This window comes from Mirounga leonina, unplaced genomic scaffold (assembly GCF_011800145.1).
Source record: "Mirounga leonina isolate KUSES-001 unplaced genomic scaffold, KU_Mleo_1.0 Mir_154, whole genome shotgun sequence".
NCBI classification, from domain to species: Eukaryota; Metazoa; Chordata; class Mammalia; order Carnivora; family Phocidae; genus Mirounga; species Mirounga leonina.
In genome coordinates, this window is record NW_023270389.1 from 21,685,024 (window position 1) to 21,710,453 (window position 25,430).

The 25,430-nt window shown below is 35.5% G+C and overlaps 1 pseudogene; it reads right to left on the minus strand.

Annotated features, from left to right (window-relative positions):
• Positions 1-692: 692 nt before the first annotated feature.
• Positions 693-2,512, minus strand: LOC118013660 (annotated as a pseudogene).
• Between the last annotated feature and the right edge of the window lie 22,918 nt (positions 2,513-25,430).

Below are 25,430 nucleotides of genomic sequence, written 5' to 3' on the forward strand. Positions count from 1 at the left end.
TGCCCGGGTGGTTCAGTCCATTAAGAGTCTGCCTTCAGCTCAGATCATGATCTCAGGGTCCTGGGATTGAGCTGAAATTGAGCCCTGTGTTGGACTCCCTGCTCAGTGAGGAGTCAGCGTCCCCTCTGTCCCACTGCCTTTCCCTCCCGAGCTCTCTCAAATAAATAAAATCTTTAAACAAACAAACAAAAACTAGAAAATGAAGAACAAATGAAACCCAAAGAAGGGAGGAGAAAGACAATAATACAAATGAGAGTGGCAATAATTAAACAGAAAACAGAAAAGTAAGGTGCCTGGGTGGCTCAGTTGTTAAGCATCTGCCTTTGGCTCAGGTCATGGTCCCAGGGCCCTGGGATTGAGCCCCACATCGGGCTCCCTGCTCAGCGGGAAGCCTGCTTCTCCCTCTCCCACTTCCCCTGCTCGTGTTCCCTCTATCGCTGTGTGTCTCTCTGTCAAATAAATAAATAAAAATTAAAAAAAAAAAAAAAAGAAAACAAAAATAGTAGGGAAAATCACAGTAACCAAAAGTTGGTTCTTTTATATTTATTTATTCATTTATTTATTTCATATAAGGAAATATTTACTTGAGGTTTAACATGAAATCATACAAATAAAATTTGTATGAACACAAGTCCACATAGAGTCATAGCACAGATAGCAAAAGACAAAGTAAAAACAAAGAAAATTAATTGGCAGCTATATACAGTTGATCACAGTTGTGTCTTGTACACTAGAAAGTTTTTTTTACAAAATAATCATCTTAGATCAACAGAACACCAATCTTCAATGTTGTCCTGAAAGATAGGTTAACTTTAGCAATCTTCTCCTGTTTTCTCCAGCATCCTCCTTTAGTGTGGCTTGTAACTATTGTGCTGATTGCCACCCACTCCAGACACCTTGCCATAAGCGCTCTATTAGCCACTGTAGTCTGTATGTCCCTGTCCATATCCATAGTTCCCATAGTTATACCCAGTATAATCATAGCTTCCATAGCCACTATGGTTTTGATCACCACCATAGACACTACTGTAATTTCCATATGCTTGATCATAAGAGTTATTAAATCCCTGGTTCCAGTTTTGGCCCTGACCTCCTCCATGACCCCTAGTACCATCTTGTCCACCAGCTGCAGCACCTCTTCCTCCTTGTTCTTGTTGCTATTGCTGCCCATGTACCTCTTTGGGTTGTGCAACTTTGATTTCACACTTCCCGGAACCAATTTGATATCTGTTTTCTTTTTCTTTTTTAAGATTTTATTTATGTATTTGAGAGAGAGTGAGCTGGAATGAGCATGAGCACGGGAGGTGTGGGGGGAACAGAGGAAGAGGGAGAAGCAGATTCCCCACCGGGCAGGGAGCCAAGTGTGGGGCTGGATCCCAGGACCGAAGGCAGACATTTAACCGACCGAGCCACCCAGGCGCCATGATGATATCAGCTTTCTAACAATTTCTTTATTGGCTCCTCATCTGTATATCTGATAAAACAAAATTCTCTTCTTTCATTTGTTTTTGTATCCATGGAGTTCAATATTTTCAATCTCTTCAAAACCTCCAAAGTATCCATTAATTTGTTCTTCAGAAACTATCTGGGCTAAATCCACCCACAAAAACCTTTTTGAGGGGTTCTTTCCTTTTTAAAGCTTTGGCCCTTTTGAGGCCTATCAATTTGCCATCCAGTTTGTGTTCCTTCAGTTCCCAAACGTTATCAACACTAGCAGCATCTTTGAAAAGCACAAATCCAAATTATCTTGATCTTCCGGTCACCGGATCTATTTTAATCGTACAGTCTACAACTTCCCCAAATCGAGACAAATATTCAGTTGGAACTTTCTTGCTTGTATCCCAGCTCAAGCCTCCAATAAACATTTTACTGTCATCCTGCTGATTCCCGCTCGCATTGATCTTGGATCCCTCTGCGAATTCCTCTGTGTTGTTGTACTCCTTCATGTACTCCTTGGTGGTGGGGCTGTCCCCTGGGGTGATGGTGTGCAGCTGGGGGTCACAGCAGCAGGAGGTAGTGGGGTCTTGTATGGAGCAAGATGTAAAATGGTGGTGGAAGAGAAAAGTTGGTGCTTTCAGAAGATCAATAACATTGACAGATCTCTAGCGAGACTGATAAGGAAAAAAAGAAAGCAGACCCACATGACAAATACCAGAAATGAGAAGGTTACATCACTACAGATTCTACAAAGGTTAAGATATTAATAAGGGGGATATAATAAACATTTTTATGACAGTAAGTCCAACAACATAGAAAATAGACAAATCTAGGGGCACCTGGGGGCTCAGTCAGTTGGGTGTCTGACTCTTGATTTTGGCTGAGGTCATGATCTCAGGGTTGTGAAATTGAGCCTAGTCAGGCTCAGGACTGGTGGGGAGTCTGCTTGAGATTCTCTCTCTCCCCCTCCTTCTCTGCCCCTCCCCCTGCTTGCAGGCTCACTCTCTATCTCTAAATAAATAAATCTTTGGAAAATCTAAAAGCCATTCCTAATAAAAACTGTCAACAAATAGAAATACCAGGGAACTCCCTCAACTTGACAAAGGGCCTCTGTGAAAAACTTAATGCTAATATCATGTGTAATGATTAAATTAATTAATTAAATACCTTGATTAATTAAATAAAGATCAGGAAAAAAAGGAAGAATGTCTGCTTTAATCGCCTCTATTCAACATTGAATTGGAAGGCTAGCAAATGCAGTAAGAAAAAAATAAAAATAAAAGCATTCTGGCTAGAAAGGAAGAAGTAAAATAGTCTTTACAGAATACATCCTTGCCCAAGTAGAAAATTCAATGGAATCTAACAAAAAATCTGCTAGAACTTATAGCTGAGAAGAATATGGTTTTTAGATATAAGAACAATATACAAAAATTTTATTTCTATATATTAACAATAGGTACCCTCAAAATAAAATTTAAAAGATACCATTTACAATAGAGAAAAGGTATGGTAGGCTGATTTTAATTTAGAAATTCACAAGTTCTAATATAGACAAAATGACTATGAAAACAAAAATTTTGAGGATTCACAGTATCTAATTTTAAGATTTATTGTAAAACTCTATGTTTCATGTCAATATGAAACTAACATAAAATATATAAAAAAGATTAACAGATGAATGAAAGAGAATAGACAGTATAGAGATGTGTGTGGATATATGTGTGTGTGTATATACAGAAAGAGCAAGTGAGAGAGAGAGAGAGAAGGTACACAGAGAAAGGATACATAGGGAGAATCACCTTTTAAAACAAAGGTCTTGGGACATTTGTATATCAAAATGCAGAAAAAAAGACAAAAGAAACTTAAATGCATACCAGGGACAGTATAATAAAAATAACTCAAAATGTATCATCAACATGAAAATAAGCTACACATTTTAAAATTTCTAAAAATAAAAAAAAAAGAAAATCTTTGTGTCCTATGTGTGTGCCAAAGTATGATTTATTTAAAAATATATATAAATTGAACTTATTAAAAAATAAGAATGTCTTTCAAAAGATACTGTTAAGAGAATTAACAGACTGGAGGAAAATATTTGAAAATCACGTATCTGATGAAAGACTTCTATCTAGAAGTTTGAAAAAAAAAATAATGTAAAGTATAGACCTACCATCATCTGTGTATTTCTAGGTATTTATCCAAGACAAATCAAAGCATATGTCCCAATAAAAAGACTTGTACATGAATATTCATAGCATCTTTGTAATAGCTAAAACCTGAAAACAACCCCAATGTCCAAAAAAGATGAATGGATCAACAAAGTATGGTAGAGCTATACAATGGAATACTACTTAACAGTAAAAAAGAATTTATTACTAATACATAACACAACATGGCTGAATCTCAAAATAATTATTATGAAAGAATCCTGACAAAAATCTTTATAATTGTATTCACATAAAATTCAGTCAAATATATAATGAGAAATAAAAACAGATTAGTGGTTGCCTGGAAAAGGGTTTGGATGGTGAAGGGCTGGAAGAAGGAATTAAATGGTAGGAGAAAATTGTCAGGACTGATGGATATGTTTAGTAATGGATAATGGTTTCATGGACGTATATGCCAGAAGTCATAAAATTGAACACTTGAAATAAGTGCAGTTTATTTTTGCAGATCATAAAAAAGTATTCTGGTTCACTATCACAAAAATATAGAGCCATATTTTACCATATCACATGTACCAACTCAAGAAAGTTAAATATTATTTGTAAAACAATCTCGGTCACATACTTAATCTTAAAAAGATTCACAAATTCTTAATCACAAGCATCTGTGTACAGGTATTTAGGTAGATAATGTAGCTGATGTGATACGTTTATTAAGCCCTATGAGCAATGTTAACAACAATTATACTCCTCAAGCTAATAGAACATTCATGTTTGATGTTTAAATAATTTCATTATCAAGATGAATATAATAGGATTGACTTTGACAACTTTCTTAATTACTGATTTTGACAGGAAGCCAACACTAATTAGAATTTCATTTTTATAAAATGAATACAGTTTGTAATCAGCCAAACATTCCTCAATTAAATCAGAGCTCTAATATTGTCCAAGTTGTCATTTTAATTACTACATAATATATGTAGAAAAATAAGTATTTACGTTAATTTTAAAATATTACTTTATATACAGACTAATTCATATGTGAGTTTTTGGTAGTCTGCGATTTTTGCTACACGTGAAAGAGACATAAAAAGTATGTTTAGCACTTCAGTTAATATTTAAAAACTACAAGTTTCTAAAGATTAACCTTTTCTAATTATTTTGGAAATAAAATTATTTTACTCTCCTATGGAAATGGGGACATTACAATAACCAAAACAACACCCAAAAGTTTTCTTTGAAATTCCTCAAGTTTGACCCGTGGGGCACAGGGTGATAGTGTGTCCAAAGTGCACCCAGAAAACTGGTAGACCATATGGTTCCTAGTTCACTTGGAATTGTTGAATCTCATCTGTTTTTGGAGAAACTGCCTGAAGGAAGTTATTCCAGCATGTCCTTTTTGTTCATGCCAACACCAAGGTGACATTTCCACTCCATGAAATGACTGGGAATGGAAGTATTCCCACTTGGGGATCCCCAGTAATGGTAAATAATCCTTTCTTTCCTGGAGTACCTTATGTGTCATTGGGATTGTATTTCTGGTACGGAGAACCAGGCATTAATTTCCATCCCTCTGGAAAAATAGTGACTTGCACCGGGAGAGGACACATGGGTTTGCTGACCAGTCTCTTTATTAGATAATCTATCTTTCCATGGCAGCAGATAGATAGGCTTATAAGCACCCCAGTTTAAAAGACTGGAGCTTTCTAAGCTTGAGGTTCCTCGGCTATAATCCAAGACCTCAGCATTCAGGACATCAGATGGGTCTTTTCATATTGCCTGATGGGATGGCAGGTTCTTGCCTCCCTTGCCACATTTCTAACCAAAGCATTAATTCCTGAGGATCAGGTTGGTGTTTCCTTACACAAAGAGATGAAAGAGATGGGGCAGCCATTATAGATTTTTATGTTTATTTGCACATTTGTTGTGTTACTTCATGGAAGCTTGTTTTTTAGGGACCCAGAATCTTTATATTGGCAAAGCCAAATTCCTTGAAATGTTTGGGTGTTCCCATTTTGTGAGTAAAGTCATTCTAGTGAACTGCCATAAGTCCCTTTTTAGGGGAGGACTGAGGGAATCATTACAGTGTATATTTGCCATAACTTTTCCTGGTCCTTCTCCTGGAATCCTGGCTACGTGTTTAGTCAGTCAATTCAAGCTGTGGTTCAACTGGTTCAGGTATGAATTGGCATAAAGCTTGTGACTTTAAACCAGGGTAACTACCAATTGTAAGTTCTTTTGTATAAATTAAGCAATTCCTTTTCTGGTTACTTATTTTTATCTCAAGGGAATCCATGTTCTCTTGATCATCCCCAGGGACTTCTAAGGATTTGTTCACCTGTCCACTACTCACATATTGATATTCTTTACAAGAATTGCAAACAGTCTGCTTCTGATGGTTAAGCAACATTATTGTCTCCTTTATGTCATGCCCTTTACTATCCAGATGGTCAAATCTATGATTGTATATCCTACCATCAGCTCTGACCTACCAAGATCATCCACCACCTTTTTTTCTAATAATGCCAGTACCCCTCTTGCCCAAGTGTCTTCAAGGCACTCTCCCAAATCATAGTCAATTGGTAGGCTGATGTTGTTACTCTCTTAATACAGGAGATTGCTACCATATTGATAATATTTGCCAACTTTATGTTCTTCACCTTTTGTTCTAGCTCCCACCAGATCCATTCTCTTCCTCACCCTGCCATTATATGTGGACTAAGCCCTATAGATATTGAAACTGTAATATTCTTCCTCCTTTAGCTGATATTTCCCTTTCTTTGTCAGGTCATGTAGTGACAATTCTAGTTATTGATCTTATGGCTACAGTCTAGTCTAAATGAGGCATGTTATCTTTAAAGATAAAGGAATAAGCCACATCTGAAGGTCCTGTGAGTGAAGGAAGCCTGGGATTTCAAGGTTTTCAAGTGTATGTATACCCCAATTTCTCAATCCCATGTCTCAGGGTCCTAGTCCTCTCAGATCAGTACCCTTATATTTTCATAGTGGATTTGCTGGGTTTGAGAATTCAATCTCAATATTCAGCTCCATTGTTGTCAAGGTGGCTTTGTGATAGAGTGTGCTAGTCTCATGTTAGCCTGGAAGTAGAGAAATGCAACCCAAAGTGGGGACAAGGGGTGGGAGTGGGAGCTCTATCCACATACCAGTAGGAATTGTAGGAGATAGAGTTTGAGTTCAGACCCCCGAGAGAGTGGCTCTGTAATCAGAGTCTAAGCTCAAATAGAGTTACAGCAAATAAACTTGGTTCATCTCCAGAATTTGTATATATCAATTTTAGGGAGGTGGGAGGAGAAGTTATTCAGATCTAGCCAGTAACTGGAAGAAGGAGAAACTTCAGTGTTACTGAGGGGAGCCAATAAGCTTGTCCGATCCTAAGTAACACATTCTAGTAATTTGTTCTAAAGTAAATAGAAAGAGCAAGGTAAAACTTGAGCACAGGCCAATTGCCAAATATTGGACTAGCAAGAACAGAGCAGACACTCTTCCTTTTCTTTCTGGCTCCATTCTTCTCTTCTTCCTCTACAGCCTGCAAGTATGGCTTCACCCTTTTCTTCTCTTTTAGCTTCCTTGTCTCTGCAGTGCCCTTTGAGGGATAAAACATTTAGCTCACAAAGTACACAGGAATAAAGAAAAGGATAGAGATTTTATGCAGAAACTGTGGCTGAAACATACTGGGCAAGTAAGGGATTACAAACTACTACCTCTAATCCCTGTGCTTTTGTAAATGCAAAATTATTGGTATCCAGATGGCATCAGGGAGAGATTGGGCAGCTGGTAGTTAGTTCCATACTTAGGAACAACTGAGTTGGAGGTAACTGGAGGCAGGGCTAATAATCTTAATCTTACAAGGAAAAATCTATCTCAGGATTAAGGAGAATGATGACTGGTAATCTTTTTATCGAAACATATTATCAGTGAAAGACAGTGGATATAGACAGAAGAAAATATATGTGAGAGAAGGCAGGGAACTCTAAAGGAGCAATAACTTAATTTATTGTTCATTTATTAGCCTATTTAAGAAAATTAAATGGAACAAATCCATTATTTCATCAACAATAGGATGTTGATAACGGTGCCTTAAGATAAAAGAAATGTATGTTTAAACAATATTAGCAATTAAATAAAAAAATGTTGATGTAAAGCCAATATAGTTAAAAGTATATTTCCTTTATTCCTTTATTGACTTCCCTCAGGATAAAACTAAGAACCATAAAGTCAGTAATTTTACAAACATTTCCTTTTAATGTCATGAGGGCTGTTGAATTCTTGATTACTTTTCTGAAACATGGGGTTTAATATGGACATAAATGTGATTGTTTTCTTCCTTTTCTGAATGTACATAAACTAACTCCATATTACTAATTTGGGTGACAGTTCTCACCCAAAAAGTGCATTTCCTATAGATTCCTATTAATAGAAGGATTTCCTAATAATAGAATTCTATTATCTGACGTAGTTTAGAAAAAGAATATATGAGACTTTAGAGAAAATTATCAATTTTCAGAAAGAAGTCTGAGTGAATTATTCTCTTTGGGAGAATAATGTCTAACTATAGAAGGAAAATAGAAATTTTGTAAGCTCAAATTGTATAAACTATAGAAACTAACTCAAAAGAATGTATCATCATCAATACTAAATGTTTAGTGAATGCTTACATATAGAACCTGTTCTTAGTGATGCAAATACAAATATACACACCTTCTCTAGAAGGAATTAATTGTTGTCAAGAGGTAGCATATGCTCAGTTCAAGAGCAAGGTGCCCATGTGGCTGGAATATGGTCATCTGGGGGAGAGCAGTAGAAAAGGATGCCTGAAAAGAGTCCTGTGGCCAGATCATGTAGGGGGCATTTTGGAACATAGTAAAGATTTCTGATTTTATGTGAAATGTGAGATTTGGAGGATTGTAAGCAGTGAAGAGACACCATCAGATCTGTGTTTTGAAGTGATTACTCAGATTGATGAATGAAGAATAGATCATAAGGGGAATGTGCTATAAATTATAAATAAGAATACTGATATGGGGGCTATTGCATAGTTGGATAAGTGACAGTGGTGCTTGGATTAAGATGACAGTGGAATTGTTGATAAATGATCAGACATGGGATATATTCTGAAAGCAGATGACAGGATACTCTTCTGTTTTATCTGGAGTATGACAAAGAGCAGTCAGGATGCTTCCAGGGGTTTGGGCTTGAGCAACTGCATAAATAGGATCAATATATAATGAAATAAAGATTTTGGGGATGGATCATGTTGGGTGTGGGATATCAAGATTTCTGCTTTGGACATGTATACTTAGTGGAAAATCTCTGCCTTGCTTTTCAGTCTCCTACCCTATACTACTTGAAAATTCAACAACAATTTTGGTGGAACATCTTGTATAATTTTGAGCTCAGTTCTCCATTTTTGTTTCACTAGAATTTTCAGCCTTTAGGTCTCTAATTTTTTTTTTTTTCTGTTCAGCTATGTAAAGCTGTCTACACTCTGCCCAGCCCACACCTAGAACCTCAGACTTGCCTGCCATCAGCAGATGTCCTGTAGGACAATATTGGTGCAATGTGATGGCCTTCTTTTTGAGAGATTTCTCATGTCTGTGTTTTTTTCTGCTAAAGTTCTATTGCCCCAACAGTTTGCCAGTGTCTTCAGTGTTTCTGTTATATATTTTTTTTGTATTTTATGTAAATTTTCTAGCTGAGCTTGGTGGAAGAATCGATCTTTCAAAAGAGACTCATTCTCACTGTGTGATATATTCTTAAATATCAAAAACAAGAGAGTAAGCTCTACAGATCTTGGTCTGAAGACACACATGAACACACAAACATATAATTATTAAAATGAGTGTTGTCCATCAGGAATATATAGTCAATGATATCGTAATAGTGTTAGATGCCGACAGACAATAGCTATACTTACAGTGAGCACAGCATAATGTATAGACTTGTCAAATCGCCATGTTGTATGCCTGAAACTAATGTAACATTGTGTATCAACTATACTTTAATTAAAAAACAATGAGTGGTCTTCACTTTTAATCCAGTCTTATTTTTAATTTTAATTTTGTTGGTTATTATGTTCCTGTAGTTTCCAAAATTTCAAACAATGGAAATGGAAAACAATCCTTAGCAGAAGTAAACTTAGGTAGAGAAGGAATATGTTTTATTAAGGAGATATGTGTGGGTACTATGGAAATTAGATGGCCTAATGTATTTATTTGGAGTTTTTAGATATTTCTTTTATAATGCAATAACAAAAATGTATTTAGTGATGCAAAAGCATTTTGTTTGATTTACCAAAAATGACTTTAAATATTATTATAACATTTTAGCATAGTGAGAGGTGTTATTTATTTATTTTTCATAAGTATAGTTTTTATTATTAACTAGAGTAAGCATGGCCTTCTAAAGACCATTCTGGTTATCTTTGGTTTTCCTTGGGGGCAGGGGGCAGAACTCTGTGCCTGCGTTATTGTTATCTAATCAGTTTTTAGCTATGAACAGTTGAATTACCTACAAGATTGTTTTTTAAATAATACATGAGCTTGAACCCTATGATAACATTTTCAGAAGATAATTATTTGGTAGAGGAGTGTATTAGAGAGTATGTAAGAATCTTGTGAATCCTTGTGTTCTCCATCACTGCAAGTGCCTATCTAAAAAGCTTCCAAATTAAATGTACATTGCTGGTTGATGTTCACTGGTTTGTGGTTATTTTAACTCACACTGACATTTATACACCATCTGTGTGTATATATTGTTTACACATGTGCATATATGCATTGTATATACAGGACTGCATACACTGTGGCTGTTTCAGTTTCAGTGATGCAAAGATCAACATCAAGCAATATATATTGAGAATATTTAGTTTACATAAAAGGTAGTGGCAGAAATATGTTGATTATTTTAAAGCTGTCTTTGTTTATTTGAGAGGAATTTAAACTGTATTCTGCATTACAATGCTTTAGAAGTTTTCAACACTTGATGGCAGAACATACGATTAAATATGATTTAGCTTGTTTTAAAGTATTGGGTTTATAAATATTGTTACCAAGGTGATGATTTCATTTAATGAAAACATCCTTTGACTGAGTCAGATTTGGGACATTAAAAAGTTCAGTTAATAGTAATTTATATAGTGTTTGAAAAACAGAAGTAAGCTGTGCTTATTAGGAGATATTTATTTACTTGCTTATTTATTTAGATGAGGGAGCAGCTTTACTGGATTCCCCAAATGCATAATAGTTAGAGAAGCAAATTGGGTCATGATAAATAAATGAGGATTCTGGTACACTTCATTTTTAAAAGGTGGAAGTATTTCCTTATCCAGGGAAAAGGTAGCCAACAATGGGTATTTAGGGAAGACATTATTACATTATTATCACAAAGACTGAACAATGTAATGGGTAAGAACCTAACATCAGGAATGAGATTGCCTTGGCTCATATCCCAGCAGTACCCTTTTTTTTTATTTTTATGTTATGTTAGACACCATACAGTACATCATTAGTTTTTGATGTAGTGTTCCATGATTCATTGTTTTGGTATAACACCCAGTCCTCCATGCAAATATGTGCCCTCCTTAATACAATTAACTAGCTGCATGGTTTTGAAAAAGTTACCATGCCCCCTTTCTTCATCTTTACAGTTGAGGAAATAAATAGTATTCATCAATAGGGTTAGTGTTGGGATTAAATTATTGTACATGAGATGCTTTGAAAAGCACTATGTAATCTTAGATAGTATTATCATTGAGATCAAATAGTGAAATAGTCTCTGAGAAAAAAGATAATATATTCACATTCACATTTTATTTGAAAGACATAACAGACTTTCTTCAATGTATTGTTCTTCTGACCAAAAATATATTCTGAAAAGGTGCTGAAAACAAACATTGGTAATAGTCCACATTATCAGTATTTGCCTTTTGAAATGTTGAGAATCAGTCATATTGTTAGACTTTATTTTTCTTTTCCTAATTAATATTTTATATGAGGTATTTTTCTTTCTGTCATGAGAGTTAATGTTTTTAGTGTAGTGTATGAGAATAGCTATTTGCCATTTTTTACAATGAGAAATTCAAGCAGTCTTCTGTAACCTTTAGATCTGTTTGCATCAATCTTTGCCACATTTTTAGGTCTTTCATAGCAAGATATTCCAGGGCAATCTTATACTTTCTCTGCTCCGCCACTGGGATCATCAATTTCCCCAAGAAACTTCGTTTCCTATAAGTATAGTATTTAGAAAACATCTGGGTATTGGTATTTTCATTGCTGCCGGCTGTCATTGCTTCTAGTAGACATGTGTTTATAACAATCTTATCTAGCTATCCACCCACCCACTTACCTACCTGTATGTAGGTATTAAAAACCATAGATACATATTAAAATCCTCCAATTCCAATCTAATTAGCACAGGGTTCTTCTAGCATCTTTATATGTGTGTGTGTATGTATTTTTTATTTTATTTTATTGTTAGTTTCCTTGTCTAATAGAAAGAAACATATCTTCCATTTCCATCTATCTATCTATCTATCTATCTATCTATCTATCTATCTATCAATCTATCTATCATCATCTATCTATATAGATAGATAGATCTTATTTGCTTAATCCTCAGACAGAAATGAAGTACAGGATTTAGACTCACTAATCCACGTTGCTATGGAAAATAAAATTACCATCAGGAGTTCAATATGAGTTTGCAGTTCTTTGATTTTTTAGCTAAAGCACATTTTCCAAATGCCTGTTTGTGTGACATTTGCTGATGATACGTTGGTGAAAGCATGACCATGTAAATGGAAAGGGAACCTCCTAAGTTCACGGATACAGAGAAGAGTGATGCCTGGGGGTAACAGTCCATCACAGTGTGTCACTGGACCCAATGATTCATAACCCTTCACATCTAAGGGTTCATTTATAAAATCCTCAAAGTCTTATCATGGCATCAGGCTCATAATCCATAATTTTGTGAGGATATCAAGCCTGGATGTAGATGAAGCTCTTCTGATGTACCTCCTCTTCATTCAGAGTTCCCTTAAGTAAAAAGACAAGTTATCCAGCCTGTTTACACTCTCAAAATGGTTACACTCTGTGATCTGCAGAATTCTAAGATGTTCCCAAGATTCCCAAGATTCCCTCCTCCTGGTATACATGCCCTGAATAACTCCCTCTGAGTGGGGATGGGACCTGTGAATATGATGTTCTGTCTCTTGTATGATTATATTATTAATCACTTCACTTTCAGTTAATCAAAAGGGTGATTACATTGAGTGGGGCTGACCTAAACAGGTGAGTCTGTATTTATTTATTTATTTATTTATTTATTTGACAGAGAGAGAGAGACAGTGAGAGCAGGAACACAAGCAGGGGGAGTGGGAGAGGGAGAAGCAGGCTTCCTGCTGAGCAGGGACCCCGATGTGGGGCTCGATCCCAGGACCCTGGGATCATGACCTGAGCCGAAGGCAGACGCTTAATGACTGAGCCACCCAGGTGCTCCAACAGGTGAGTCTTTTAAAAGAAGGGGAAGTATCCGAGGCATGTTCCTTTTGATTTAGAAGGAAGCAAACTACCAGTTTGTAAAGAGAACCATATGGCAGAGAATGAGAGGTGTTCTCTAGTAACTGCAGTCCTTCATCCTGCAACCACAGAAACTGAATTCTGCCAACATTGGATCTTGGAAGAGTTACTTGAGCCTCAGAAGAGATCATGGGGTCTGGTCAACACCTTGCACTGAGCTGGGTGAGACTCTGAGCATGAACAGGGAACTAAGTAAGTTGCTGGTACCCAGACTTCTAATCCACGGACATTATGAGATAATAAAATACAAAATAAATTTGTATTCTGTTAAGGCAATAGTTTGTGGTGATTTATAGTGCAGCAATATCAAACTAATGTGTGCTCCCATTTAAAACAATAGAGGAAGAGCTTTTTTAGAGAAAATGTTAAATTCAGGCCCATGGGTTCCTGGTTTTCCTATTCTAGAAGCAGGGAATTGTCTCAGATTAGGCCCCAGTTTTGCTCCCTAGGAGTATTTTCATAGTCCAGCTTTCTCTGTAGTTCTTGGCTCTACCTTTTAGATTGCCCTTCCTTTTTCAAAAGAAATGGTCCATGTTTGCAGCAAAGCAACCCTCCTGCAGTGTCTGTTTCAAAAATGGGGCCAAGAGACCTCATTTGATTTCAGATTTTCTCAGCTCCTGTTTCTCAGTCCAAGCTGGCAGGGTTCTTAATAGTACACTTATTTAAATAACTTTAAATAACTGTGAGTTTCCTATGACATTTTGGAAGGTTTACTCCCTGCCCCAGAAGTCACATTAATTTCATGACAGATTTATCTCTACCTTAGGGGCATCAGGCTACTATGTAACAATATTCATGTGATTTTTTTAATTCCATTTTTTGTCAAGCTGATAAGATCTATTAGGCATAGCTTAAATCTTTCTGAGATCTTTAGAAAAGACTTTACAACTACAACCTTGCTTTGATCTTTACCTTGAGGCCACTTACTGCTTCCGAATCTTTGCCAGATCCAGAGACTTGAGATGTGAAAGCTTTATTTTCCAAACCAGCTAGTCACGACGCCTCCATTTTTCCTCCAGGTTGACCTTGCAACATGAATGATTCATTGCTCTGTCTTCTCTTTGTTCTCATACCTTATCATATCCAGCTAAAAGAAGCCAGAAGATAGTTTGCAAATTTGCTAGAACATGTGCTTAGCCAGATCCAGGAGTTCATTAGGTACAGTTGCTGTCTTTCTGGGTACTTTCATGTTGGTCAGATGTTTTGTCTCTACACACTTGCATCACCACCGATATCCCATCCTGCATGCAGTTTCTTCCCCACGTTTATAGATACAGTAGCAATTTGTTTGCAGTTCGTCCAGGCTTGACATGAGGCCTCTCCCTGCTTTTCCTCCTTCCCTGCTGATCACCTGCTGATGTCACAAAGACAAAGCAACATTTTAGGTTTTTCTTACGGCAACATTCCATTTCAAGGTACTGTTTCTATTTCAGATATGTATCTATAATTGTACACACACACACACACACACACACACACCCCTCAAAAACCAGAAGGCTTAAACCACCAACAGTATTTTTTCTCACAATTCTGTGGATCAGCAATTTGGGCTGGACTCAACTGGATGTTTCTCCTGTTGTTTTCTACTGGAGGGACTCATGTGGCTGGTCATTCAGTTGAGGCTGGATGGACTCACAACACATGAGGTGGTTAATGTTGGTTGTCATCTGGGCTGAATGTCCATGCCAATTAGCCCGGGCTTCTTCCCATGTTAGAAATATTACAAGAAGTCCCAGTGCAAGAAAAGTTTTTTGTGTGTCTCTGCTTGTGTTACCTTTGTTTTTGTCATATTAGGCAAATCAAGTCACATGGCCAAACCCAGAATTAATGTGGAGGTGACTACAGAGGACATATATGCAATAGATACAGAAAGGTTCGTTGGGTGGTCATAACTCTGACACCTTTCAATTTGTTAATAGGAATGTTCTGTAATGTTAAAATGATGAGTTAGAATTTCTGTGACTTCCCCAACCTACAATGACACAATTACTTAAAATTTTTGGTACCATGCCTGGGTTTGCCATGTGTCTTTTTCAACTCTGTTAACAAAATTATTTTTCCTAAATCTCACCGGTCTGATTTTTTTCCTGTCTTCTTATTAATCTGTAATTGAGGGGGGCAGCATTTATCTCTCTTGGTTCCACATGAGTTTCCATAGGCACTCTATAGAACATTCACCTCCGGTCCTGCCATGATATCTTTTTCTGTTCCACTCAGGTAGAAAGTGCTTTCTTCTCTAAAGAAGAGATACTGTCATCTTTAAGTTACAGCGATGACTAGGAATGAGCTCTTTCCTAAAATAAGTCATATTCTAATTAGAAAGGAAGATTTCTGAACAACTTAATCTTATAGTAACCCTAATTTAACTTACACGGGTATGATTTGGAAAAAGTGAGCTTGAAGGAATCTTCTCTCTCTGCCGTGATTTCCTAATAAAAAGTTATTGTGAGCCCATGGCATAATTATGAGTTTTTCCTTAAATCTCTTCTATCAGTTCATGGCTTCAGTGTATTTTTAACTGACTCAGAATAAAGAAGTCATTTTTTTTTCTTTGATAGTGTAGACATTAGAGTATGATCCCTAAAATTTCAATAGCTATCCTCTTCCACACTAAGTGAAGAAGACAGTCTGAAGAGTGAGAGAATGAAAAGGAGATTAAAAAAAAAAAAAAAAAAAAGAAAATCCTAATGACTTTTGAGCCATTTGTTCTGGTCAATTCTAAGCATTACTACAGTTTCTTTCTTTCTTTTTCTTTTCTTTTCTTTTCTTTTCTTTTCTTTCTTTTCTTTTCTTTCTTTTCTTTTCTTTTCTTTCTTTTTCCTTTCTTTTCTTTTCTTTTTCCTTTCCTTTCCTTTCCTTTCCTTTTTTCTTCCTCTCTCTCTCTCTCTTTCTTCTTTCTTTATTTTCTGGATATATTTACTAATAATTACTTTCCTTTTATAAGTAGGAATTTTTTTCTATGTCACTTGCAACTAACACTGTACTTGATTAATATAAAACTGTAATTAAAACATCGATTTCAGAGGTGCCTGGATGGCTCAGTCAGTTAAGCCGAAAGGCAGAACTTTGGCTCAGGTCATGATCCCCAGGTCCTGGAATTGAGCCTCACAACAGGCTTCCTGTTCAGTGGGGAGTCTGCATGTCCCTCTCTCCCACTCATGCTCTCTCTCTCAAATAAATAAAACTTAAAAAAAAAAGCATTATTCCACGGTTTAAATAATTTTTCTAGAGAGGTTATTTTGAGGGAAGTTCAATTATGACTACACATTGCCAAAAATTAATGATTTTTTTTGTGGATGTGAAAGGTGTATGTTTGCATATAGTATGTTCAATCTCAATTTATATTTTTTCTATAAAAGTCACTATGCTGTCACCTTTCACATCATCTGTTTTTTGTTTAGACTTCCTCACACTAGCCAGTCATCCTGCAGATAGACCTTTATCATTTACTTTGATCTAGATACTATGCTTTGTGCTGGGGAACAATCACCAGCAAGGTATATGCCATTCATTCAAAGAGTTTTCTGTCCACTTTAGGAAAAGGGACAGTGAATTGAAGTACAGTATGATGAAAGTTAGTTGGGGGAGCTTTCTGGCATGATGGAAATCTATTTTAATTGGGTAATGCAGATGTATTCAATTGTCAGAACTCAGAAATTTACAAATACAATTGATGCTCCAATTTTATCTTATTTTCACGTTATAAACATCCTACTCTCTTCTAGTTTGTCTTATAATTACACTTGTCTTTCTCTGTTTTCCTTTCCTTAGGTGTATTCTTGTGGCCTTTACCAAATTCTAGCTATGGACTTAAATTTGATCACATATTCTTCTAGTGGGTCTTGAGCCTGCTGAATGTGACATATAATTTTTCTCCATTAATTACACAATATGCCTGACTACAAGAAAAAATGTACTAAAAAGGAAAACTTGAAAAAAACATGTAAAATTAGGGAATCATTTTGGAAAATATTGCAGGAGTAGATGGGTAAGGGTGAAAAGTTAATTGAGACTCTGAGGAAATAAGAGTTAGAAAAACAATATAGTTTATAAAACACACACCCACAACTCATTTGTGAGTGTTTAGACTTCAACTTGGGTTTTCTGCAGATTTGTTTCTATCTGTTTAACAGATAATTATTTCATTCTTTTAGTTGATCTTTCTTTTAATAAAGGAAGCATATAACTCAGAGTAAAATAAAATAACTCCAAGTTAGAACTAGAGCAATGTGACTACCATCTGGAAGAGTGACCTAGTTGATGACCTCCACAGTTCCACTTTACTGTCCTCTATGCTCTTTGATGTGGAGCTAGAATCTCTCACCAGGAAGTAATTTATATGCAGAAAAATGATATTAACACAGCTCTGGGGGACCATCTTCCTTTATTTATTTACTGTGCATGTTTCTTTAATGGGAATTTCAATAAAAATAAGTACCCAATATTTATAAATATTCAGTTTGTAAATAATTTTTTAGATGCAGATTTCAACTTTTACATTCTTAGCAGGATTTTTTTTAAAAGCGCCAGAACTTTTAATTTTAGTTATTAAAGCTTTATTGAGATTTTTAACATTATATTTAAGGTACTTTATAATATTTATCTAGTATGTATTTTGAACATATATTCATTTCTCAGAATATTATTACTTTAAAAAAGCCATTTGTTAGGCTTTTTTATATGTTTTATATGTATGGATTTATTAAAAAAATTTTTTTTAAAGAAAGGCTGCGTTGAATTAGCAAATCCAGATCTTTTTTTTTTTTTAAAGATTTTATTTATTTATTTGAGAGAGAGAGAATGAGAGAGAGCACATGAGAGGGGGGAGGGTCAGAGGGAGAAGCAGACTCCCTGCCGAGCAGGGAGCCGGATGCGGGACTCGATCCAGGGACTCCGGGATCATGACCTAAGCCGAAGGCAGTGGCTTAACCAACTGAGCTACCCAGGCGCCCTTTTTTTTTTTTTTTTTTGCAAATCCAGATCTTTTTGTTCTAATTCGTCAGTATCGGCCGTAGATTTAAGCAGCTACATGTGCAAGGCTGTCAAAATTTAGAAGAATGAGAAGGCAAATTAGTTTGGATTTTCATTTCACCCTTGATAGCAACTGACTTCAGAAACTTTTGTAGATTTAGGTTTGTAAGGATAGACTTTGAAAAGTGTTTTTCTTCCTCATAAACAATGATCCTGAAATTGAAATTGTCCCAAACAACTATGGTACTTTTAGTATTCCCTTTTAAATACACTTTAAATTAAATTTGAGCAGGACAATATTATTTGTAAACTATTATCAAATAATTATACAGATTCTACTTCCCTTGTTTTCAATTTATGAAGATATTTGATTGATTCAATAGAAAATGACCCTAATTTTAATTGAACTTACACATTTTGTGTAAAAAGGTGACCGATTTATTAAATCAGGTATGTTTATGCATTATAATAGTGTTATAATTTAGCCAAGTAGTTTACTTAAGATTTTTTTTAAGAAAATCAAAGTAACATCATAATACAACAGAAATTTTCCCTCAAATTGTTATTATGTAGGAAGAAGAAAATAGATTTTGTAAGGAAAATAAATACTTAAGTTTAAAGACTATCATCTGGGGTTTTTTGAAGATCAGTACAAAGGGAGAATAAAAAGTAAACTATGAAATAGGATAATTTTATGTGGTTATGTGAACGAATCATTTTGGAAAAGTGGTTGGCCCAAGGCGCCTGGGTGGCTCAGTTGGTTAAGTAACTGCCTTAGGCTCAGGTCATGAACCCAGGGTTCTGGGATTGGGACCCACATCGGGTTCTGTCCTCTGAGGGGAAACCTGCTTCTCCCTCTCCCTCTGCCTGCCACTCCCCACACTTGTGCTCTCTCTCTCTGTGTGTCAAATAAATAAAATCTTAAAAAAAGAAAGAAAGGTGGTTGACTGAAGGATTATTGTAATATTTTAAAGCAATACTTTTACACGGAGTTAAGGGATGGCATATAGTGGTTTTATTTTAAATAGGCAAATATTTGATTTGCAAATACTATTGAGTGCATGCAATTCTAAGTTGTATATATTCTTCTATGATGAATAATATAATACTACTTTGGTTGGTATCACTCAGTTTGGCTATTTTCTGATGTTTGTGGTGTCTATCTCTGTAACAAGCCAGCCCCAAATCAAATGACCTATATATAGCACTTTATTATTCTTAAGGATTCTCAGCCAAAGATTCAGAAAGGGAAAATAGGGATAGCTTTTCTTACCTCCATGTTGTCTGGGGCCTCCGCTGCAAGACTTGAATGGCTCAGGATGGCTTCTCTAGATGGAGTTGAAATACTTGGAGCTAGGTTATCCAACCTTTTTTTTTTTTTTTTCCTGACACATCTGGCTCCTACTGGGATGGTTGAAGACAAAATGAGCTATATTGTTGTCTGCACTGTTCCAAAAAACCAGTATGGTCCCTGAATCCTGGGTATAACACCGCTTTACTCCATAGCTTTCAGGGTTTGCTGGAGCACCTTCTCTAGAAGCACTTCCTCTCGGAGCCCTGATGCACCATGCTTAAGAGGCTGTACGTAAACATCCCAGGCAAAGTCAGCCGTCTTTGTTGTACCTGCCCCTCAACTATCCCAGCTCAGGATTCAAATCACTACATCTGATATATCTTTAAAATAAAATGAAATTTTCTGTAACTGATACTTATGTTTATACAGATTGGCAATATACATATAATTACTGAAAAGATGCTTTTTATTTTTATTTATTTTTATTTTTTTTGAAAAGATGCTTTTTAAAACTCAAATCCTAGACATTATTAATTATTGTCAGCTGTGTTAAACTCATTATCTTATTGCCTATAATCTTGTAATTTTAATAGTTACTCCTTTAAGAAGGCAGGTTATTTCCTAATTTGTGACCATACTAATTGTTTTAAGTTTTATGTTTTTTTAAAGAATAATTGATACTCTCTGCATGTTTTGTACTATCAATCATATAGCTGATTATATCTGCTGTAATCCCTGTGACATCATCATCCAATAAATTATTTTGAAATTCCAAACATTTTACTATTTCACAAAAGTTTAATATTCTTTTTTTAAAAGATTTTCAAAATATTTATGTAAAATCCGTTTCTTTAGAATTTAGTAATAAATTATTAAAATAGAATTCATTATTAAATAAAACACTTTTCTTATATTTAAGGATGGATCGCTGGCTTGATAAAAAATGAGAAAACTCACTTTCTCAATGTAAAGTTGTACTACCTACATAAAAAATACTGGAAAAAAAAAAGTGAAACTGACATTACAAGGAATTCTCTGATTCATGGATGGAAGAAATGGGGCAAAATTGCCAATGAAAAAAATTATGAAAAGTATAGCTTTTTCTTGGCTTTGTATATATTTTAACTTACCAGAATGTGTCTCATACAACAGGACATATTTGAATAGTATATGGTGCCTGTAAACTTTCAATTCCATATTGATTCCAATCATTCAGAATTTTTTTTAGGAGAAATAGAAATTATAAACGTAGGTATGGTAATCTCTTAACTGTCAACAACTGTTTTTTACGTCTTTTCAAATTTGAACTGAAGAAGAGAAATATCTTACAGAGTAAGTTGCCGTATTTCAGAGGCTGGAGAGAATACACAATGGCTAAGATACCAATTTATGCCTTGTACAGTTGACACAACTAAGTGCTTACCGAATGGAAAATCAGGAAAGCACATGATTTTCAGGCCCTACCACTCTTCAGTAATGCAGTTATTTGTTAAATTATAGATTTAAGGGGCGCCCCCAGTGGCTCAGTCAGTTAAGCATCTACCTTCGGCTCAGGTCATGATCTCAGGGTCCTGGGATCGAGCCCTGCATCGAGCTCCCTGTTCAGTTGAGAGCCTGCTTCTCCCTCTCCCTCTGCCTGCGCTCTGCCTACTTGTGCTCTCTCCGTATCAAATGAATAAAATCTTTTAAAAATTATAGACTTAACTGTAAAAAGTAGGTTAATATCTGATCAGTGGATGGCTTTAAAGGTGTGACTGGACTTGCTGTTTTTCTTGCTTCCTTGCAGGTTCAATTCCAAATTATTACTGAAGGTGTGTGTGTGTGTGTATGTGTGTGTTGAGCAATAACAGTAAAGTACTCACATCATCGAATGTTAAATGTTAAGTACATTTAAAAAATTTTTCTGATTTATATAGAACAGCTCTGTTGACATTTACTCTAATGTTGCCAAAGCAGTGGTATGAAGAATGGTTGGTGCCTTAGCACAAATCAAGACAGTGACACCAGAACATATTAGTAGTCATTTTTCTTCACTGCCATATATACTGGCTCAAAAAAAAAAAATAGTTTCACTAAAGAATGCCTTTAATAAAAGTGAACATTATTAAATTTTATTACATTTGGCGCTTGAATATGTCTATTTTTAATATGTCTACTGAGATTTAATTGACATACCATCAACTGCACATATTTAGGACATATGATTTAGTACTTTTGACTAATGTATACACCTGTGAAACCATCACCACAATCATGATAATGAACAAATCTATCAGCCCCAGATGTTTTCCCATGCTCCAGAGCAATCTCTTTCTGCTTTTTCATGCCACCTCTCTCACTACCTATCCCCTGGCAATGAATCCTATGCTTCACTGTAATTTAGTTTGTATTTTCTGTATTTCTATGCTTTTTGCCAACTCTGTATCTTCTTTGGTGAGGTATCTGCTTAAATTATTTGTCTGTTTTTTATTCAGCAGTTCATTTTCTTATTAGTTTTTTTTAAGATTTTATTTATTTATTTGAGAGAGAGACTGAGATAGAGAGAGCATGAGAGGGGGGAGGGTCAGAGGGAGAAGCAGACCCCCCGCTGAGCAGGGAGCCCGATGCGGGACTCGATTCCGGGACTCCAGGATCATGACTTGAGCCAAAGGCAGTCGCTCAACCAACTGAGCCACCCAGGCGCCCATTTTCTTATTAATTTTTTTAAAGATTTTATTTATTTGAGAGAGAGAGAGAGATTGAGAGAATGAGTGGGGGGGGAGGGCAGAGGGAGAAGCAGACTCCCCATGGAGCAGGGAGCCCAACATGGGACTTGATCCCAGGACCCTGGGATCATGACCTGAGCCGAAGGCAGATGCTTACCCGGCTGAGCCACCCAGGTGCCCTCTTACTGAGTTTTGAGAGCTCTTAATGTATTCTAAGTATAAGTCTTCTATCAGATGTGCAATTTTCAAATACTTTCTCTTACTCTGTATCTTGCCTTTTTATTTTCTTTATGGTATATTTTGAAGAACAGAATTTTACATTTTGATGAGGTCCAACTTCTTATTTCTCTTCTTTAAGGAACTGTCACTTAACAAGTTTTGGTGTAGTGTCAAACAAGAATATCTAAGATGATCTGAAATGACTGTTAAAATACTTACCGATAAGAATTTTTTTCATATATTCCAAACAAAGTTTGGAGTAAAGTATTGCAACATGTTAAATGCAGAAACAGATACAAGAATTCAGCTCTCCTCTGCCAAGCTAGACATTAAGGAGACTTGCAAAAATGTAATTCAATGCTAATCTCATTTTTTTGTTTGCTTTGGAAAATGTAATTATTTTTCATAAAATAAATTTTATATTAACATGTGGCAGGTGTATTATTGTTATTTTAAGTAATTAATACATATATATTTTTAAAATGTTCTCATTTCAAATTTCCAGTATGGCAAATATTGGTAGATACAGCCACATAAACAAAATCTTTTTGGGGGAGCCCAATAACGTTTAAGTGTGTAAAGAATCCTAAGACCAAAAAGTTTGAGGAATGCTAATTTAAGACATATATCAAAAATAAATGATTTGAGTTATCATTATTTCCCTTTTACACACAAGGAAGTTAATTCTCAGGTAAGTCAAGGAATTGTCCACTCCACTCACCTAGAATATGACAGAGTTTAGGTTCTGACCCAGGCTTTGATTTAGGAATGGCTATGGGAAGTAAAGAAAAAAAGGAGGAATAAGGGAAAAGGAAAAAGTGATTAAAAAAAAAAAGGAATAGTACATGGAAATCTGATCCTGAGGGAGAGGAGGAGATTATGAGTCTCATGTTATTAGACTCTATTTTTGCAGTCTAATGTGCTTTCAGTGAATATTTGTACTTTCTAATACTAATTCTGATAAAATTGCTAGAACATTTTATTGTTTTGTTTTTGAATTTTGGATTTAGAATTCTTTGTTATTTTGTTATTTTTTGGTTTTGCCTTCAAAGTTTCATTGAGAGAAATTAGGCTAAGATAAAATAATCATTTGTTTGAAAACTAGTGATGCCTTCAGGAAATTGTAAAGGATCTTTTTATTTACTGTTACTCTGTTACTTCTTCTCTGGCATCAATTTCTCTTTCCTTTAAGCACTCTTCTTCCTGGCATACAGTGCCCTATTTTTTTTCTTTTTTTTTTTGAGGGCTTACTAGAGCAGATGTCTGAGAAATTTCAAATTTCTTCTCCTCCTTTTCTCTTTATTCTTTTTCCTGATGACTTTAAAAATGTGTTTCATTATCTCCATCTTCTTTCTTAGTTTGGTGATTCATAACTTGCCATTAATGATTTGTTAAAGAAAAACAATGAAATAATGATTTCTACCTCCCATAGACATATGCATTTTAATGCATATTTTAGCTGATATGCATTTCCGAAATGGATATGAATTTTTGGATGACTTTATAATTACAATAAATTGCATCATTTATTCATGAAGGATTCTTTCAATTATACTTATTTTTGTAAAGTTTTTATTAAAGGCTATCTTATTAAAATATGTAGAGACTTCTTATTAATACTGATTAATACTTATTGATACTGGTAGTACTTATTGACCCTCATAAAGCGTTGGTAAAACAGAAGTAAAATGGCAGATACGGTCTCTATTTTCAAAGAGCTTACACTCTGAGAAGCATAGACAAATATAATTAAACAAATTAATTAAAAACTCATTTAAAAATAGAGCCGTTGAATAGTAATGAGTTATTATGAAAGTAAAACAGGGAAAGAATGTGGGCCAGATGATAGTAAGTTGTTCTTTTATAGGTAGGAGAGAAAAGGCCTTTAAGGAACTTTAACTGAAAAGTAAACATTAAAAGGACCAGTTGAAAGGGAGGGAAGATTTTAGGTGAGAGTGAACCACAGTGCAGAGGTCTATGTGTGGAACTAACTTGGCTGCTCAATGGCAGAAGGAAGCTGAATTTGCCAGATCACAGTGACAAGAGTGGGGGTTCATCAAGTCAATAAGCTAGAGGAGTGCAAGATCACATAGGACTTTGCAGATCAAAATAAGAAATTTGGATTGTAGTCTAAGTGCAACAGGAAAACATGGAAGTGTTTAAAGAAAGAATGGCATGATTTAAAGTTAGATAGATTACTCATGGAATCTAATAGACTGAGAGGGGAAGAGCAGAAGCAGAAAAATCATTTAGAAGATTATTCCCTAACTCCAGAGAACATCCAGCGTTGGCTTGCCTGTGGGTAGAAATAGAGAGCACAGTGGTGAAAACCAGGATATAGTTTGGTGGAAGTGACACACTGAGATGTGATTCAGGCTGCTACTCAGTGCTTTGGCTCTACTGATTGGGGGGAATGGTAGTACCAGGAAGCGGAGATTGAAAGCTAGATTTGGAGGCATCAGAAGTGGTGTTTGTTGTTGAAACCATGAAGTCAGACTTGTGTACAGCAAGTACATTCAGACTTATTCCCTAGAAACAAATACCCGTTAGTATGAAAGAAGTAGTCCGGTTTCATGTATGCTTTACTTGTTTTCATGGGTATGTTTATACAACTTGGAGTTGGTGAGGATAGCTTTCCCATCTTTTCTGTTAATTTCTAGTGAACAATCTCCAACTAGTAGCATATTTGAACTCTTTTTTTCCTATTACAACAATACTTCTCAAAACTTGTCCTTTAATGAAATTCTTTCTCTTAAGAAAGAGGAGAATATTTAGAATTTACAACTGATGATCTCATAACACATATCTTGCAGGATTAAGCTTCAAGATGATTTGATTCTTCAGTAAGCATTTTAAATGTATTTGTCACTTGAAAACATTCCACATTTTCTTTTCTTTTTTTCCCCCCCACATTTTCTTTTTATTTTTAATGTGGTTACCATGGTAATCATCGCTGTTACTTGATGTTTGCCTCAACAAAGGAACATGTCATTTTAGACAGAAATGATGAAGAATGTAGTTTCCCAACCTACCTGTATCT